The sequence below is a fragment of the Amborella trichopoda genome, chromosome 3 (genome assembly GCF_054954075.1).
Source record: "Amborella trichopoda isolate Santa Cruz 75 chromosome 3, AtrichopodaSantaCruz75HAP2 v2.0, whole genome shotgun sequence".
In the NCBI taxonomy this organism is placed as follows: domain Eukaryota; kingdom Viridiplantae; phylum Streptophyta; class Magnoliopsida; order Amborellales; family Amborellaceae; genus Amborella; species Amborella trichopoda.
In genome coordinates, this window is record NC_142338.1 from 53,620,782 (window position 1) to 53,636,840 (window position 16,059).

Consider the following 16,059-nt stretch of genomic DNA (forward strand, 5'->3'; position numbering starts at 1 on the left):
AAAAAGGCATGATTAATGTGACCGTGGACCACGTTACACCCATGTGGTGGTCCTAGACAATCCAGCTTAACTCGAGCAACGGGGACCTCTCTCTCTCATCAGATAGGGTTCTAGATTTGAGGGATAGAGTAATAGATTTGAGCGAGAGAGAGATGGGTTGTAAGAGAACCTCTTGTACTCTCTGCCTTCTTAGTTTAGAAGAACAGTGGGGCACTGCTCATCTTTTACTTAGGTACTTGGGTGTGTTAAGTGACGTCTATTTTTATTTTTTATTTTTTTCTTTTCTTTTGGGACTCAAATATGTTTGATATTTGTGTTTATGATGCAAATTGAAGTGATCTACATAAAAAAATCTCTCAAATCCGTATCACAAACTGATAGAGAAGGAGAAAAATCAAATTATGATATGCAGTCAGATTTATTAAAAATTAATAGATCCGCTATCATATTAGTGGTAGTCGATCCAAAAAACACAAAAGATTGAATAAAAAAATGAATAAAATCATATATCTAACCAAATAAAAAAAAATAGATGATGAGGAAAATACCTGGCCATACCTGTTGGCCCAGGGCATCTAAGACTTCGAGGCTTAGCCCGTATTAGAACTACGGTTGTGTACATATGTCCTATGTTGTTATCTCCTCAAACTTGACCAAACCTTAACTTGGTTGAACTAAAAGTTTTGCTGATCTAGGCTAAAAGTTGGTTTTAGGAGGGGCTAAAGCTTGAGGTTGCTTATCTAGATCTAGGTTTTTTTGTAATTTTATTATTGAGCTTGCTCTGTCTCTCAAATTCCAGCCCTAAATGAGTCACAAAATATGCTTATATAGAGGCCCAAATCGTATCAGAATGGATATATATCAATTTCCAGCAGCCAAATTCCCATTTTGGGGGTCAAAGGGAGTTCAAATCTGATCAAAATTAGTAGTTTTGGATGCTTGGGTGATTCACGCGTTTTTGTGTTATTGGCTGCCAAAAATAAGGTAAAAATAAGTTGTTTTGCTATTTTTATTTAATTTGTTACTAAAACAGTGATCATGCAGCATTCTAGATCATAAGATAGGGATCACGGAGTATGTGGTCTATGGTCTGGGGGTTCACTGAGATAGTATGGTCCTAAGGTTGTCTTGGGTTTAAAAAAACCATTGAATTTACCAATTTTTCAAAATGGGCTGTTTACAAATTGAGGTATAAATGCCTCTTGAATTTATTTATTTTTTGGGTGAATATCTCTTGGGTGCGGTTTGTATAGAGCCTACACTCTAAACAATTAAATTAGAGCATACCTTCAAATAATGTCGAGAAATTAGATTTCAATATTGAAAATCTTTGTAATAGCCTTAAAATATATTTCATATTTATTTATAAAGTTTAAAAGCTTCAAAAATATCGTAGATCGACATATATATTCAAACTTTAAAATCTTGAAAATTGACGGTCAAAAAATGCGTTACAAATACACTATTTCCAAAACTTGTAATCTATTTTTTTCCCATGTCCATACATCTTGATGTCGAGATGATCAATTTGAAGATATATGGGAATCAAAACAACCTCTTATAGGAAAATTTTTTAGGTGGGCTCAAATTTGATTGTTTAGAGTCTCGGCTCTATATAAACTTTTTCCATATCTCAATACCTCTTGGATATTGTGAACAAAAGCATAAAGTTTATATAGAGCCAAGGCTCTAAACAATCAAATATGAGCCCACTTCAAAATTTTCACTAGAAGAGGTTGTTTTGATGCCCAAGTATCCTCAATTTGATCATCTCGATATCAAAAGGCATAGACATGAGAAAAAATGGAGTTCAAGTTTTGGAAACAATGCATCTTGTAATGCAATTTTTTACCGTCAATTTTCAAAATTTTCAAATTTTCATAGATCTGCTTAATCTCTACTATTTTAAAACTTTAAATTTTATAATTAGAGATGAAAATATGTTTTAAGGCTTTCACAAAGATTTACAGTATTGAAACCATATTTCTTGACACTATTTGAAGGTGAACTTTACTTTGATTGTTCAGAACCTTGACTCTATGCAAACCACACCGTTAGAAAATAGTTAGTGGGGCTAGGGGTGGCAACAGAACCAGACCCAACCTGGGACCTAACGACCGGACTCGATTTGGATCTAGGTATGGGTCAAAAAATTGGACCCAGCTGATCGGGTCTGGGTCTGGGTCCGGGTCCAAATCTTGGACGTGAACAATATTCGGGTTTGGTATGGGTTCGTACAGGCCCAACCCAGACTTGGACCCAGTCCCAACCTTAACAATGTTAATTTTAAATGATATTTAATATATAATATTTAAGTAAATATAACTATATCATTTTAGTTATAATATTTAATAAATACATGTATATATTTAATATAATATTTTTATATTTATTGAATCAAATCCGGTACATTAAGGTCTGGGGCCAAGTCCATGTCTGGGTTCTGGTTTGGTCCTGTAAATGGTTTCAAGCCAGTTTCAGGTCCAGGCCCGGTTGGACCCAGACCCAACTTGTTGCCACCCCTAATGGGAGCCATTTGGTATTTTTAATTCATGTAACTATATCATTTTAGTTATAATATTTAATAAATACATGTATATATTTAATATAATATTTTTATATTTATTGAATCAAATCCGGTCCATTCAGGTCTGGGGCCAAGTCCATGTCTGGGTTCTGGTTTGGTCCTGTAAATGGTTTCAGGCCGGTTTCAGGTCCAGGCCCGGTTGAACCCAGACCCAACTTGTTGCCACCCCTAGTGGGGGTCATTTGGTATTTTTAATTCATGAAAGCTGCCGCACTTGGTTCTTATTTCTACTGGATTGACATGGTACATACAAGTAGAATTAGGATTGGTTGACCCACTTCTTGAGATATAAAATATCAGGGAATTACTTCTATGAGCCATCACGCTTATAGCTACGTCACAAGCTGAGCTACAAGATACGTAGTTAGTAAGATTTTTTGTTTGGAATTTTGCATTTATATTTTTTTTTGAAATTAATAATTTAAAATTTGAAATTTGAGTTTTTGAATGTCTAGATCTACTGCCCAGTAAATGAACAATTGGTGTTCACCGTATAGGGAATACTCCTTTTTTTTTTCATATCTTTTGCCCAATTCCTTTTTCCTTTTTTTTTCCTTATCACCTAAATCTAAATGAGATCCATATGTGTCAAAATTTAGGCCACCCTACTTTTCAATGTGACTTGCACCGTAGTATAAGCTCATTGACTTGCGTAATATTTCATCTTTAAAAGTATCGCTTCTGCCTTTGGTTTCTAACTCTGAAAAATGTATTATGGCACTAGAAAATAACTTTAAGTCTCTTTCTATATAAGGGCCGATTTTCAAGCTAGATAGGTATATTTTAACAAAGAAATTAAAGTTTAAGCTAAAAACAAGAAAATCAAGCCACTTCTTAGGTTCTTAGAACAATAATTATTTAGATCCTGATCTGATCTGGGTGATTCTAAACATTTATCAATTACTGATATAAAAAACGAATATTAGAAAATTGTCATTGAACTATCTGAATCCACCTTAGCTAAAAAATTTATATGAGATGTGTTTTTTCAAGGGAGAATTTTAGATATCCCCTTAGACCCAACTTTATAGGCAATGCCCCTAACACCTTTTAAACCATATTACTAACCCAGCGTTGTTTTGTTTTTTGGGGCATCTATCGTCCCAAAAAAAAAAAAAAAACTGTTTTAGAACAAAAATGCCCCCTCTAAACCCACGTTTCTCTTTCTTTTACACAAAGAAGAATGTCAAGCACACTATGTCTTAGACCGGCTTCTGGTTGTCTCTATTGTGCATATAAAGAATGAAACTGGTTCATCACAAACAAGCTTTGCCGATAATGTTGTTGTCAAGGAGGTACCTATAATTTCCCTTTATCCAAAATGTTTGACTTAGAATAATATTATCTCTAATTAGAATAATATTATCTCTAACTTCTTCAATAAAGAGAAGATGCCCTAAAGTTATTAATTCTACTTGTATTTGCACTATTTGCAAGATTGAAAGAGAAAATTTTATTTCAATGACCCCTTTGCCGACAAGTTACTTGCAATAATGCAAGAGCTGTTTGCTAACAAGTTTTATCATCGAGAGGCAATCACGATTGATAAGGAACTTTCATTTAAAGATCTCTCTAAATCTTTGACAATTACCTTACGCCCAATCATTTGGTACTTCCTTCTTTGTTATAGAAGAAAACAAAATATGACTTCATGTTCTTTCCTTTGATGTGATTGGCTACCATGTCGTCGTTTTCTTATTTGGGATATTGGGCCTTAAAGGGATTGCCTTAATTGCGGTCTATTTCAAATATTTATCTAGATTTTGGACTCATACGGGGCAATTGTCATCCTCATTAACAAATAATGTCACGATCATCTACACCATTTATTTTAGTTAGACGGTATAATTTTAACTAATCTTTCTAGAAGAATATATCAAAAGTCGATACATGTTTTGATATTGAGTAATGATCTTATAGGAACCTCCCCCACTCATATATGTAGGACCTCAAATAATTACTATTAGATTTGGCATTGATCCCTATAAAAATTATCACATAGATGTGGAACTTGACTTTTTTAGAGATCTATGCCAAATTTAATAGTGATCTTTTGAGATCCTACATACATGGGTAGGAAAGGGTCCTATAGGATCATTTCTCTTTGATATTATATCAAATCTACCATGTCCAATTAAAATGGGCATTGTAAATTGTTGTAACCTTCATTCTACAAGTAAAGTTTGTTTCTTTATATAAATCTTTTTTTAAAATTTTATAAATTGAATAATTTTAACCAACATGATCATCGTTGTTATCATCCTCGGAGCCTTATCCAAATTATTTAGAGTCCGCTACACGAATCTTGTTATGTTATTTTACTCTATCAAGGGTCATACCCTCTGTAGGATCATAAATCCCCATATTTTTTATTACTACTTCCATCTATATCTTTTTGGACTTTTCCCTTGCCCTTTTAAAGCCTATACTCGAACAAAATAGCACTCCTTAACTGGTGTTGTATTGAGACTGCATTATATATGAACAACCTACCTAAATCTACGTTACCGCATCTTGACGCCTATTGGAGCCACCCCTAAATTACCTTGAGTATATTCGTTTCGAATTCTATCATTTATTGTCTTGCTACTCATTTATACACTCCTCCTATGACTATGTTGTTTATTGGCCGCGCAATATTTCGTCCTCTAATGTATAGTTGGTCTACTAATGCCTATAAAACATTTATTTCAGTTTCATTAGTACGCGACAATCACATGAAATTCCGGTTGTACATCTCTACTTCGTCCACTGAGCTCTAATTATATGTGTGACATCTTCATCGAATTCTCTATTTTTCTTGGATTTTGACCAACATGATAATAGATTTTAACAATAAATGATTTTGAGTCTTGTGAATATACTAATTTACACTTAGCTTTTAGACCATTCATCACCTTTATTTTTAATTGTTCATAGATCAATAGACGTGTATTATTTCTTGAGTTGCAAAATGACCGAAAATGCATCTAAAATAACTTAAGATATGTTTCTGATCCTGAGCTCATTTGTATTTATAATTTTGGAAGGGACCACATTTGAATAGAGCCTCATTAAAGCTTTACCCTTTTTATGTTGGCTACAGCCTATGGGATAGGAAGTGGGAAAAAGTCCACATCTCAAATGTTACTCAAATGTACTCGATTGAAGACTTTCAATAAAAATGGTACAGGTGAATGCTACAAGACATGAAGCATATTTTATTGGCTCAATGTTTTGGACCTTAAAATTATAAGAATAAAGTTTTTATAAGGTCTAGGCTTTATGAAAACAAAATAAGGCTTATTTCAAATCCACGTCCGAAAAGCACTTTCGGCAATGGAAATTTCATGATGGCTCTAAAATAAATTTTCAACACCAACAATAAAATTTGAAGCTAAAAAAATAGTACAAATATTGCAGATCTATGAATACTCTTTTTTAGGGAGGATTGTACGTTGTAAATAATTTGTTACAATATACACTATTTTTAGAGTTTGAAGTCTTAATTTTGTTTTCACAACCATAATGTTCAAGCCAAGATGATCGACATAAAGGTTTTTCAATGCTTGATTTGCACTTTTTGATTGGTTATGAGGTGAGGCTGCTTATTTTGATAAGGTTGAAACCCTATCAAACCGTTTTCCAAATTAATTATAAAAACATTCTAAACCCTTACAAGAGCTCTATTACAAATTCATTTCGTGATCAATATAGAGCGCATATACTATGCTTCCTCGGGAGCATATTATACATTTACTCCCTCGGCGTATTCCGAATATTTGCTATTTGAAATTTGGGTGTGATTTTTATAAGGTTGCAAACTTAAACAATCAAAGTAAGGTGCACCTCCAAACTTTGTCATGAGATGCAATTTGGTATTGAAAATTTTTAGAATAGTGCAGGAATATATTTTTATATCTAATTATAATGTTTTAAACTCCAAAAATGGTTCAAATCAAATAGATCTAAAAACATATGAAAATCTTGGAAATTGACTGTTCATATGACATATTTCAAGATATACTATTTTTAGGATTTAAAATGTTTTTTTATTTATTTTTCACTAGAAAAAGCTTATGATATACAAAGTTGGGCTTCAACTCGAAGGCGAAGAAGAGTCCCGAAGGGACGATAGCAAATACCTCGAGATTTGATTTGGTAGGTGTTGAAAAAGAAATAAGTCTCTAGACACGACATTAACCTAATGAGAGATATGTACGATGGAGAGCTAACTAGTGTACGAACAACTAGTTAAGAGATGAGTGAATTTTCAGTGACAATAGGTCTACATCAAATGTTAGCATCGAGCTCATATCTTTTTGTTTTAGTCATGGATGACTTAACTAGACACCTACAAGATGAGGTACCATTGCACATGTTGTTCACATATGACATAGTTTTGATCGATGAGACCTAAAACAATGTCAACACAAAGTTAGAACTCTAGATAGATTCTTTAGAATCTAAATGTTTTAAAATTAGCTGGTCTAAAATAAAGTATATGGAATGGAAGGTTAATAATAATAGGAGTAAATACGAGAAAGTAGTTAAGATTGACGATCAAGAAATATCAAAAAGTGCGCATTTTCGATATATTGGATTGATAATCTAAGAAAATAGAGAGATTAATGAAGACATCACACATAAAATTAGAGTTTGGTGGACAAAGTAGATATGTGCAACTAGAATTTTATGTGATCATCATATACCAATTAACCAGAATGATAAGTTCTATAGGACATATGTGAGACCAACATTGCTATTGAGGCAAAATGTTGAGCGGTCAAAAAACAATATACCCATAGAATGAGTGTAGCAGAGATGAAGATGTTGAGATGGACGAGTGGCAAAGCAGGAAAGGATAGAATCCGAAATAATAAATTGAAAATATTTAGGTGTGGCACCAATAGGCGATAATATAAGAGACAGTAGATTTAGGTGAGCGGGCCATGTGTGGCATAGACCCAATACAATATCTGTTAGGATATGCGTGTTAGTTCAAGTAAAATTCTAAAAAATGGTCAATGATAGGCCCAAAAAGACATGGTTGGAAGTGGTATGAAAATATATGACGACTTATGGCCTCATTGAAGGTATGACCTTTAAAAGAGCAAAATGACGGACCATAATTCGTGTAGCGGATCCCAATTTGTTGGAAAAAAGGCTTTGACGATGATAATAACGATGATGAAAACCCCTTTTTTACTCCAAATCTACAGATCTCGATGTTAAGATGATCAATTTGATTTTTTTCAACATTAAAACAAATTTTTTCAAAGAATTTTAGAGGTGCACCTTAATTCTACATTTTAAGGTGTCCTTTAAATTTGGGATCCATCTAATTAATTCTACATTTAAGGTGTCCTTTAAAATTCGGGATCCATCTAATTATATCTAGATAACTATTTTCAAATAAGAAAATTTGGATTTTGAATTGAACATGTAGATCTTTCCCTTAAAATATTGGATGGTTCTAATGCAATATAGGGATGCCATATTTTATCTAGGAACCCAGGGAGTATGTCAAATACCTTCTTTTTTTTTTTGGCTTGAGTTGGTTAAGATCACGTCCCCAGAAATGGAATCTAAAAGATAAGGCCTGAGAGAGTAGATGGATAGTGTACTCCTAGACGAGAATGAAATCTTTTGGCATCAATACATTTTTCGCATAGTACCCCTTTCCATTCTAAAACTCAAGCTCCTCATATAGATATCCAACTTCATTGTTTAGGGGAAGAAAACTAAGGCCTCGTTTGCTTGTTTCGGTAGCAATATATCAGCTTTATATTTACCTATCTATTGGTGGCCTTGAATAAGAGGTGTCTAAGATCAGTTATAACCAATTTCATTTTATATTTACTCCTTTTTTCGAACATCATCATCACTATCGTCAAAACTTAATACGAATCCTGATTTGTCATTCTGCTTTATTTCGATGAGGCTATAAGTTCCCATATCTTTTATCATTATTTATATCCTTTTGGGCTCAACCCTTGTCATTTTTTAACCTGCTACTTGAACTAACTCGCATCTCCTAACAAATGTTGTATTGGGTCTGCATCATATATTGCCAGTCCAACCAAGTCTACCCTCTCTCATCCTATCGCCTTTCGATGTATATAAGCCCCTTTTTAGATGTTAGCGGTAAAATACGTTCTTGTTTGCTTTTACTGTTAACTCGATATTAGCAACATTTCACAAAAATGTGGATCTTCTAAGTGAATGATGACGTGCAAAGTTGGTACTCTCGCTCAATTCTAAGTCAGACTTATTGCCACCCAAAAAAGTTGGCACACCCAAACGGAGCCCTAAGGTATATCTTTCGTTAAAAGTACAATAGCCTCTTGATATTGATTGCCTGATGTGAAGAAAATGATAATTAAAGCTAGGATGGTCAAACTAGGGTTGGGCTTATTTTATTGTTCTCTCTTAGTTCAGACTAGTTGTACACTGTATTTTATGATGGGATGATGCATATGTTTACATTCATGCGTGAAAAGGTACTTCTAAAAGATGGGCTTTTGTTAAAATTAATGTTATTTGATGAAATAGGAACTGATTAATTTGATTTCCACTCTAATTTTTACCTTGTGGATGATTCTCCGCATGATTGCTTTTGTTTTTAACTTGCACTTAAATATACAAATCAAATGGTTGTAGATGCTATTGTGAAGTCCTTTAATAATTATTGTAAAAAAAAAAGAAGTCCTTTGATAAATCAATGAGGAAAATATTAATATTAAAGGATGAAGTATTTAAAAGCTTGGTCAAGTATTTAAAAAAAGTAGAAGAAAAAAAGGCCACTGAAAAGACAAAGTACCTACCCTGGAAGCATAATGAAGATGGTGTTATTTTTAATTAAAAGTCTAGGAGATTATTTAGTATATATTTTAGATATAGTATATGGCATTCAATAAGAGTCGGACCTCGAAAAAGACCTTTGAAAAGTATGGGCGCACAAGGATCTCATTGGGCCAAAAATTAGACTTTTGTTTTATTTTTTATTTATTTTTGTTTAAATAAGATACTTATATGAATTTTGGGGTGAATGTTTATTTTTATAAATATAATTAAATAGAATTAAATAAAAATTACCAAAATACCTCTGAATTCATTTTAGTCAATATTTGTTATTGAAATTTGTATTTATTAATCATATTCAATCTTAAAAATGAATCCAAAACCAAAATTTCAAATTGATATAAGTTTTTAATAAAAAATAAAAAATAAAAAATAAAAATAAGATTCATTATTGGCCCTTGGATGAGCATGGTTCAATATGAACCATTACAAGGTGCATGTGCACCTTCTAAGCGTCCACATGCCATGGACGAAATAGCAACCCAAGACCTTAGGGTAGGGTACTTATTGATGGGGATCCTTCCAAGTTAGAGTCTAAATTAACTTACTACTAATCCAATTAATCTGTGTTTCTACTTATAATAAATGCTTTCATTGATAATTTATTTGAAAATATACAACCGAAAATCTTATGAAAAAGGAACACTCTCCTTTCGATAACTACTTTATCTTTATTTCAAACTATTTTTTTATTATGAAAGTAAATAGATATTCTCTCCAAGTTTGAGTATTACTAACTTTACTAAAAACATAATCCGTAATTATCAGACTTAAGAATTTCGAAAAAGGTGCGGTTTGGATACAACTGATGTCCTAAACAATCAAAGTAAGGTGCGATTTCAAATAGTATCGAAAGATATCATTTCAGTTACAAAAATCTTTATAAAAACTTTATTTTCATCTCTAATTATAAAATTTAAAAGTTTCAAAAAATACTGTAGATTAAGCAGATCTATGAACACTTGAAAATCTTAAAAATTGACATTCTAGATACTGCATTACAAGATACATTATTTCCCGTACTTGAATTCATTTTCTTATGTCCATATATCTCAAAGTCGAGATGATCGAACTTGATGGTTTTTTGGAATAACAAAAAAAAAAATTATAGTGAATTTTTGAGGTGCGCCTTAATGTTAGGGCTTGACCCTTAAAAAAACTTATTCTTGCCCTTTTGATGTCATAATCACGATGCACGTGCCTGTTGCTGGTTAGTATTAAGCACAAAGCTTTAAAGCTTTTGAAGCATGCTAAAAAGTCTCAAAAGTGCCTCCTAAAGAGTCTAATCAGCAAAAGATTAAGCGGACAATCCCAACTCGTATCGTGTAAAAAGTCGGGGAAAAGACATCTAATCACTCAGTTGTAACATGTGAATTTCATTCTCTTACCTGGAAATAAATTTTAAGAGCATAATTTTGCCTTAAATGGTGGCATCAGTTATGGCTTTTTAAGACGGGGAAAAGATCATATAAAATATTTTTTGGGAAATTTATATAAAAGTCCTATTTTTATTTTTGAAAATAATCTCATATATTTCATATTCTACTGTCCAATCTTAGTTCTTTACAGTTTATATTGTACTTTAATTTAATTTATTATATTTTTAATAAATCATACAAAGCTCAATTGAGGTATATATGCTTCTCACCATCACGGACCTCTAAAAAATACAAAAAATAATTTGAAATAAATAAAATCAATTTTTTTGTTGCCAAAATACCCGTGAATCTTGTGGGGGTATTTTGACCATTTTTGTGATAGTGAGAAGTATGCACGCTCCAATTTGAGATTAATCCAAAATATAGAAAAAGAAAATTACAATAGCACTAAAAATGTTGAACTTGAGTGTAAAGTACGAAATACAATGGCTATTTTTAAATTCTAACAATAAAATGGGATTTTTTTCTGTAAATTTCCTGTTATCTTTTTTAATTGAAGGTTGTACTGTACTTAAAATTAATGTTGATAAAGGCCCAGATCCACCGACTAATAGCCTTTGTTGATTTGAATGAATATTGGATAATATCGGGAAAAGATTATCACAAAATTGTGGCTGGGAGACCTGCGCTTAGATTAGACCAAGTCAAGCTCTAGCTTGGCAACTATTGGAAATATCAATTGAAAAATAGTATTAAAACCTTGGAGAAACAGTATTTTTATCCATGAAAACTGAATAAATAATTAAACTAAGTAACTATCTAATCAGCCTTGATAAGATCATGATATTAGAGATTGTCGTCGACTTCGATACCTGCCGAGATACAATTTTCTAACCTATTCTAAACTAAGCATCATCTAACTAATATGTTGACTGGTTTGAACTTTGAACAAGTCACAGAATGGATTTAATACACAACAGTACCTTTCTAATGTACCTGATATCTAGTTAAATATGTAAATAGTTTCTGATAAGTGAAAGCTAAAGAGAACCTACTCTGAAAACTACATTTCCTTACATGAAAAGCTTCTCCAACTGTTGTTTTCATGATGTTAATATGTTGCTACAGGTCTGAATAAAACTAGATACATTCAAGCTAGTAGGATACCATGGCTCAAGTTTTAAAGGCTTTTGAGGTGCTCAATTATTTACAAAATCTTTCACTTTCACATACTTGAGTGAAATTAAGAAAAGACCTAACTTACTAAGTAAGGTTAGCTCTTCTTAGGGCTAGAGCTAGTTCAAGAGTGCTCTTCCTGGCACTAGGGCAAATGTAAGGGAAGCTGTTCCTTGGTGAGTCTAGGGAAGGTTAGCTCCTTCTAGGACTAGTGAAAGGGCAGGCGGTCTTAGGGCTAATTCAAGGGTAGTAGTTCCTAGGGCTATGGTATATGTGGAGGGAGCTTCCATTCAAGGTAGCGTTGGCTATCAATCATCTCCCCCCCCTGGCTGTAGAGGCCAAAGTAGGGTTTTTTGAGCAAGTCATAGGTTTCCAAATTCCTCCCTCCTCTGGAGGACTTGCTTTTTTTTTAAGAAGTTTATCAAAACTTCTTAACTTATCAATTATTTAATAGTTTAGCTATTTTTCAACTATTCCAACTCACGATCTTGTGTATTTTGATGTATTTTTTGAAGTTAAATAAAAAATAACTAACCTATTAAATAGTTCATCTCTCACATGTATGTTGATGAATTTCCTTTTTTTTTTTATTAAATATTTAGTTACAAGTTCATGAGAAAGTACTTTTTTTTTGAGTGGGTTACTGGGGAGAGGACCCTTACCCTTGGTAGGAATTGAGCCTAGGACGTAGCGTTGCAAATAGTTGAGCGCTAACCAATTAAGCCTGAGCTCTTTTCTTAAGTCGGTCCATTTTTTTTTTCCTGGCAAAGTACTTACATATCCCTATTTTACAATTTCCTTTTTGGGTAAGTAAGCGGGGAAAGTAGGCCCCCTACCCATTTTTATTAATATAAAAACTAAGATACATTACATACGAATTGAGATCCTTTGATGAGGAATATTAGTAACATCATAAATCAATAAATAAAATCTGGCTTTCTTTTTGGGTAATTTAGTGGGGAATACCAGCCCCTATTCATTTTTTAAATGGTTAAGTTTTTGAAGCTGTTAGTAGGATTAGAGAGCACAATGTGCGACTAAAGCACGGGGCGTGCTACCACCACGACCTGAGCCCCTTTCCCAAAATCTAGTGGTCTTGCTCGACAAATTATGGCATCTAAAGCCATTGCACCATTATTTTTAGTCAATAAGTCCTGCAACATTATCAGCCTCATGATAGATTTGACCAAAATTACACTGGTAATTTTATAGCAACCAAATGTAATAATAAACTAAAGTGTGGTATTTCAATGGAACCATCACATAATCCTTCATCCAGCCCACCACAAGTTGTGGAGTCACCTTCAATCTCAATACTTCTACAATTGATTGTTTGCACCATTTGCAGTCCCCTCTCCAAAGCCTGAAACTCAGCTGCATCATTTATATTTTCTCCAAAAGCATATGAGAAGCAGCTAATAATCGCGCATTATGATCCTGAATAATGCTTCCACAACCAGCCCTTCTGGGATCCTTATGATGCTCCGTCAATACACAATTCAAATCACCAAGATTCGGAGGAGGGCGCTGCACATTTAAAATATGTCGTTGACAAGATTCTATCCACTTAAGCTTCATATTTTCTATGGTAGTGGAATCTCCATATTTCTCACATCGATCATTTCACCAGCATAAAAGATAGCTTGAGAATACTTTCTCAAGGTGTAGGTTGGTCGTCATGGATTCTCTAGTTTCCCTATTGCAAAATAAACCAAATGATCGCCATTAAATATGCCTCATTCCTCTTGATGTAGAATCTCAATTTCCACCATTTCAAGAACATCTGAAGTACATCTTCCCATGCTTGCATAATATAGGCACATGAATGCATCAAACGCTAGGCCAACACCTCATTTGCTTGGCACAGTGGGTGTCAAGAAACTAAATTAATACCACGAGGTTGGAGAAAATTTATTGGAGGGCTAACCAGGTGAACCATTTGATTATTGGCTGCATATGTGTATTCCAAACTTCCTTGAACCGTGGTTTAACTGGACCCTTTCTATGACTTGAGTATTAATCACCTTCAACAATTTTTGGTTTTTTTTGTTTTTTGTTTTTTGTGAAGTTACTAGGACAAGTTTTTTTTTTTTTTCTTTTGTTCTTGCTATGATTGTTTCAGAACTCCAACCCCATGGATTAGATATGTTTTGATGCACCTGATCAATGAGTGGCCGATACAATCAATAATGAAATATGCATATGCAATGACATAGAATCTTAGAAAGGAGAAAATGGGATAGTAGAAAACCAACTTCCTCACACACAAAATCCTAATATTTAATTTATTATATTAAGAAATTCAAAGTTTTACAACTAATAACATCTAATGATATGACAAAAGACAGGAGGAACAAATTACAGTAACAAACGTTATCCACCATTGCATTAGCAAGGGGCTTTCCCAGCTCCTCACAAAAATCATGCTATTGATGGTCATATTGGAGAATTCCCTTATAGTGGACCTTCTTAGGCAAAGAGGCCTAAAATTCCCAATCCTATGTCTGTTAAAGTAACAAGGAAATCAGTTAGCCACCTATTCCTCCATGGCTCTCTTACTATTAAGATTTAAGACTTTGATATACCATTGATGAAAAGGTATGGAATCTTAGAAGGTGTACAACAGCCAAGCGACGGATTGACGGTACTAGTGGTGGAAGGAGATTCGCGCAACATTGTTGAGTAGATTAGAGGACACAAGAAAGCTGTGAAATCTACGACCTGTAAATGATGAAATCAAAAGACAATTTGAAAGGCTACAAATTGATGAAATCAAAGACACTTTCAAAGGTTTGCTAATCTCTTTCATACTATGTTTACTGAGAGAAAAACACATTAGCAGACTGCATAACAAAGGTGAGAGTTTCTAATGCCTTCTTCACAGTTGCACAGTTCTAACTTTTGTAATGCCTTCGTAGACAATTTTTTTATAGCCTGATGTGCACATCAATTTGTCTCCCAACTATGATGATGATGCTTTGTACCTCAATTTTAATAACTGGTAAAAATATATTCCTATGTTTAAAAAGGAAAGACACAATGCCACTTTGAAGGAGATTTCCCATAAATTGGCTAAGTTTAATTTAAGGGATTGTCTACAAACATATCATTTTTCTTTTGTACACGGAGGTCACAATTATTTTTACTCATTAGATGTCAAATTGGAAGATTTGGGATATCATGAAGTCTGAGATTTTTTTTTGGAATTTTGTCCCTTTTCAATAACACTCTTGTAACTACCAATTTTGAAATTTAAGGGACAATAATGATTATGACCTCTATATACAAAAGATAAACGGTCTTTTTATATGTAATCCCTTAATTTAATCTGAAGTAGCTCATCTTTATTCTCTTATATGATATATAGAAAGGAATATGAGTATCTATTTGTGATACAAATGCAAGTGTAAAAAATGTGAATCCCAAAAATTACCATCTAGAAACAACATCTATGTATAATTTGCATGTGTACATGTCTATGCATATGTATATACATACATATATTGAAAATTATTTATAGTGTTTATAGTTTAATGTGCATTTAAATATACTACAATTCATATGTCATGACAATAGCCATGCATCACAAACAAAAAGTTATCACTTTGTGAATTTGAATTTTATTCATCAAAAATTTTCTTATAGGAAGTCCAAGGTTGCATCGGAACAACATGAAAAAAAAAATCTAAAACCATAAAATTCAAAATATTCTTTTTTAAAAAAATTGATGGGCATCTAGAAATTGACTTATGTAAACGCATGCAATTTTCATAAACAAATATAGACAATTTTTTGAAATTGACTTACATAAATTAGGAATTTCAAAATGACTTATATAAGCATGGACAATTGTCCCTGTTTTAAAAATGAAAATCGGATTCAACTTATTATATTTTGAAAATAAAAAATAAAAAATAAAAAATATTTTATGAACACAGGCATTTTAAAATTGACATATGTAAGCAATGACAATTTTAAATTATTTTATTATGGAACTTTTTTATTTTCAAAATAAAATAGTCTTTTTAAAATAGAACACCACACTCTAAAAACAAAAGGAAAATTGTTTCATGC